Source organism: Elephantulus edwardii, unplaced genomic scaffold, assembly GCF_000299155.1.
Source record: "Elephantulus edwardii isolate Elephantulus edwardi_28Jun2011 unplaced genomic scaffold, EleEdw1.0 scaffold00138, whole genome shotgun sequence".
Lineage (NCBI taxonomy): Eukaryota > Metazoa > Chordata > Mammalia > Macroscelidea > Macroscelididae > Elephantulus > Elephantulus edwardii.
In genome coordinates this window covers 7883696-7889204 of record NW_006399888.1, presented here as the reverse complement: position 1 = coordinate 7889204, position 5509 = coordinate 7883696, and positions in this window count along the sequence as shown.

Sequence of the window (5509 nt, the reverse complement as noted above, 5' to 3'; positions counted from 1 at the left end):
TAAGACTTTAAAAGTCAACAAGTTGCTGGCTTCCAGAACCAAAATACCTTGATTTAAAAGCAGAGAGAGTCTCGAAATAGTCATCTAGCCTAGATGCACACAGGAAAATGGTTGTGTCAGAGGTAACCTGTTTCCAAAATACACAGACCACTGGTTGTGCCCTCCAGAGAAGCTTCTCCACGTGACCCTGGTGTGTTTGGAGAGTTTTGCATTAGAATTATATTCAATCCTGATGCAATTTAACCCCTGTCAACTTCAGGTTCCTGAGTGAAAAGAATAAAACCTACTTTAGGAGTTGTTTAGTAATTTCTTAATTTTTTTTCTTTTTGCATTCAGTCAAGCAGCTTCTTTTCTACAAGCACTGAGCTCAAAACACATTGGAGCAGCCCGAGAAGTCACCTGCTCAAATTCACATTGTTTTTTATACAATCTTTCGTTTACATCATGTTTCATACAATCACTTATATACATTCTATTTTCTATTATTTTTTTAATTGGTTTGCCTACAAAGCTTATATATATTGTGTTCCACACTATTCTTTATTCACATTACATTTCATGCAATCATTCTTACACACTCTATTTTATAAAAGTAATCACCATTGGACCTTGCCCATCATTACCCTGTCTTTTCGCCCAGATTTATCGTGTCGCCTTAGGTCACCCAACAAAAAGTACACATCCTTTTCCAGAGGGCAGCTTCACAGGTAGGTCCTGTCCCTTGAAATGGAGTTCCCCGTCAGGGAACTCTGGTGGCCCACTAGTCAGGAGTTGCCCTGCAATCCCAGGGGCATGCAGTTTGAATCCTCTGTGGGAGGAAGATGGGCAGTCTCCTTCCATGTGATTTACTGCCTCTGAAAACTTGCCAGAGAGTCAGCTATGAGTTGGTCTCAAATTGATGGCTAACAACAACCACCTAATTGTGTACGCTGGCCCCTGTTGGATGTCAGAAGCCTGTGAATGTCATAAGGTAAAATGCCTAGGCTTACAAAAGAAATCCATTATAGTTAAGCAGAATGTGCTATTGTTTTTAGCATTTTATGATATAATGTAGTAAATAAGCCTTGGGATGCATTGCATTTCTAACTGCCAAAATCCCAAAGTAATGAACATCATCTTTTGTAATTTCACATCATCTTTTGTTTAGCAACACAGATCTCCACGGTCTATGGCACCATAGTTCCCTCTGACAAATATTAAGTGATATAAAAAACACTGGTGACTTTTATTGGTGACAGATGCACAGGTCCTGCTTTACACCATTGTAGTGTGATCCCTGAGTTCATAATTGAGGAAAGCTTTATCTTTCATCCAAGGTTGTTGTTGTTGTCAAGTGCCGTTGAGTCACTTGCGACCCATAGGACCCTGGGTATAACAACCCTAAACTCTGCTCTATCCTGTGCCAATCTCATTGTCTCCGACACACTTACCCCAATTACCCCAGTCACCGAATCAATCCATCTTCTAGAGGGCCTTCCCCTTCTGCACCTGCCCTCCACCCTCCCAAGCGTGATGTCCTTCTCCAAGGACCAGTCCCTCCTTACAACATGACCAAAGTATGTCAGACAAAGCCTCAGAATCCTTGTCTCCAAGGAGCAGCCGGTTTAACCCTCTCCAAGATGAATCTGTTTTCCTAGCAGCCCATGGTACCCTCAAAACTCTTCTCCAACACCAAAGCTCAAAGGCATCAATTCTCCTTCTATCCTCCCTAGTCAGAAAAAATAAAAGATGTCATTTTCTAGTTCAACTTCGTATATTCCTGTTCGTTCCTGCCCCTTGTTTTCTGCACCCAAAACTGACAAACCTCGAACAATTTTCTGTGGAAGGCAACTCCCTTGCGCCAAATTCAAAATATGCTGACACAGTAAACAATGGACAACAAGTTCATAGCCCCTGCATTGAAGTAAATGCTTCAGATCTTTCCTCTCTGTTTGACAGGTTAAAATTGGAATACACATGTTATGTGTGTGCCAGGAAAACAGCACTAATAATGCCTTTGATGGAGCTTTTCCCGGGTGACAGGCACTATGGGAATTACACATTTAACCTTTAGCGTTCTTAAATCTTCAAACAGCTTTGCAAAATGAGGATGTTCACTCAATTCTCAGATGAGAAAATAGACACAGAGTAGCTCAATCATGTCTCTGCTGTTGTACGTAGGTAAGTGACAGGTGAAGAATTTGGGGACAGAAGTGTTCATAGCTTCACTTTCATCAGAATCATCTGCAGGGAGAGGGTGCGGGGAGAGAAAGCAAACCAAACCAGATTCAAGAGTCTCATGCTAGAGATTCTCGATCAGTCTGGGTCCATGCTGTACAGTTGGTGCTTTTCCGTGTCTGCTGAAGGACGATGCCAATGCAGGCTGCTTTGAGCGTGCTTTGAGACACACTGGGTATAAGCTGGGTCTGTCTGGCTCAGACAAGTCACTTAAGAGTTGTTCTGGTGAAGTATTTGAGCCCGACCCTTATCTGGACAACCTGCCCAGGTAAACACCCACACAGCACTCTGCCTCCACTGGACCTGGCAGGTCAAGCCTCGTCTCTCTTTTCTCTAATGATAGTTCTCTCCCTCACCTCTATACCTCTTTGCCAAGTCTCTGCTGTTTGCAAGATGACTTCAGTAAGGAAAGACTGGACAACTGGGGAGCTCTTAGGTGCTGTCGAGTTGACTGTAACTCATAGCAAATCTATGAACAATGGAACTGAACCTTGTCCTATTCTGTGCCATCCTCATCATTTCTGTCATACCTGAGCCCATTGCTAGTCCATGTGTCATCTCATCTCGTTGAGAGTGTTCCTTTCTTCCGTTGGCCCTCCCCATTTTCAAGCATGATGTCCTTTTTCAAAAACTGGCTTCTCCTAGCAACACACCCGAAATATGTAAGTCAAAGATTCCTTAGTCTTGCCTCTGAGGAGCACCCCGGATGCACCTTCTCCAGAACATATTTAGGAGGTCCAGGGTGAGAAGTGCATCTTCTTTCCCTGTGAAGGCAATTACTACTGGAAGTTATTTAGGTGAAGGGAGACACATGGCCCGGATCGAAATAATACGCAACCTTCCTCCCGTGAAATCTCCCATGTGGCTCGTCTGGCTGGGCTCTATGCAGGCCGACTCAGCAAGCAGACCCAGCATCCTTTGATGCCCAGAGGCACTTATGTTTAAAGACCCAGTTTTAAAAAGGAAGCTAACAGTTAATGGGGGAAATTGAGCATCATGGGTTAGCTATTTTCCTTCCCCATCTCTGAGCTTGGGAAGCGATGCATATAGGTGACCCATTGTCACAGCTGCGCCCTGGTTCGAATTGTCAAACAGTAGCATGGGGCTGAGGGCTGAATCCAGTCCCTTTGTCCACCTGGCCTTGTTCCTGAGCTGGAAGAATGCTAGAGCTGTACGGTCACTCCAGAGGACAAGGCTCTGGCCCTGCATCCGGGGGCCCACGTCATTTCACTGAGTCCTAAACAGGGTTAAATCAGAGAGGAGGGAAATAGATCTAAGGTCAAAAGAAACTGAGTTTTTATTTGAGACTTGGCTTTAGAACAAGTCGGTAAAGGTGATGTGATGAACATTAATGATAATATCAAGAGTAGTAGTAATAATTTTGTAGACTGCATAGCACAAGTGGGGAAAAGGCACTCTTCTTCGAGAGTTAAGAAACTTGGGTGCATGCAAAACTTAGTCAGCGGAGATACAGGAAGCTTTTACATTTAAAAGATGCAGGCCACTACTGTTTGTTTGTTTTTTTCAGAATAACATTTTTTGTGTGTGCAGTATTTCTTGTCAGACTTCCTGCATGAACTAGAAGCTGTCAGGGTCAAGTTCATCACCAGTCACACAGCATGAATCATATACTTAAAGATGCACAAAGTGGTTTGTTGAAAGAATGAATGGATTCTAAAACTAACCATGAGCCTGTGTTGTATAAAGGCAAGTGTAAACACACAACACACACACACACACACACACACACACACACACACACACACACACACACGAGATCTTCAGAAGTATGACTCAGGCTTCAGATTTCCAGATTTCCTCCTCCCCCCAAAGGGCTTATTGAAAGGAATGGTAACGCACTGTGAAATCTTAACTACATCCCAGTGTCTGTTTCTCTCCACATCTTTGGATGGTTTCAAACAAAGAATGTGAGTTTTCAAACCATAAGGGGATGCTACAGAGAAAAGGGCTGACTTAGTTTTGGCCTAGGGGTGACAGAAACAGAGATGAACACAAGAGTGAAACAAGCTATCCTTGGGAGGAGCCACCAGCAGCAGCAAGGGGAAAGGCCTTTGGTCCCCTCTTCCTGTTCATTACCAGTGTCTGTGAGAAAACAGGAATGTTCCTCCTCAGTGCCAGGCAGAGAGAATACATGGAGGGGCAGAGAAGACTGAGGCTGATGGAGCAGGAAGGAAACTTGTAGAACAGTGACTTGTTGATACTTACCTAGGTTTGCTGGATAACGAACTTCTGAGAAGTAATACATTAGATGAACAGCTGACACGATAAATGGGCTGCCTGTGGTAGAGCGGAGATTATGTGGAGGATGGAAGTAGGTTGGAAAGTGAGCGATGTTTGCAGTGCTCATTTTGCTAAGAAGCTTCAATGCATTGTTATCTTAATTCAAGTAATTAGGGCTACCATATTCAATCCAGTTTATGAATCCAGAGTGAGAAGCCAAACACAGGACAGAGAATCACTAGAAATGGTATACCAATCATTCCAGACCCAAACTCAAACACAGCATTGTTGAGTCGGAGCCCACTCAGAGCTGACCCTGGGTGTCTGAGGCTGTAAATCAGGCGAGAGGAGATTGGATTGTCCAGCGTTCTTCCACTGTTCGATTCTGGCCACCAGAGAGGCGTGACCTTTAGATGAGCAGAGTGACTCCTTCCAACAGCCTTCACAACCAGAGCCCCAGTCATGCTGGAGGCATCACTGTTTCTTTTTCAATGTCTTTGTTGGGTTTTCCTTTGACTGTGTATATAGAGAGTTGTGTTGTTTTGTTTAGGGAGAAGCTTTATTTGAACAGTAGAAAGGGAAAGGAGAAGGGACAATTGGAGCTTTGGGGCAGCCAGGCTGCTGGATAAGGAGGACACTCCAAAGACAGAGATAAAGCACATTTTTAATAAACATGATAAGGGTGTGTTGATTGATTTTTTAAAAATATTTTTGCACTCCCCTCTCCTTCACATCTCTTACAAAGGATACCATTATTAAAAGTTATTTATTTGCAAAAATAAATCCGTTTTGTTTAACCTGTTTTTAATGAACTTCCATTCATTGCTCCTACCCCCTTTTAAGTGTAAAATCCACCTTAATCTCTTTTTTAATCTTAATCATTTTAATTCTCTAGATGCCAGAGAAAACATTTTCTTTTTTGTCTCTCTCTCTCTCTCTCTTGTTTAAAAATTCCCACAAACCACTGTGGAAAGCCAAGTGGCGCTTTCTCAAAAAGTTGCAAATAGAGATACCATTTGACCCAGCAATTCCACTACTGGGAATATACCCT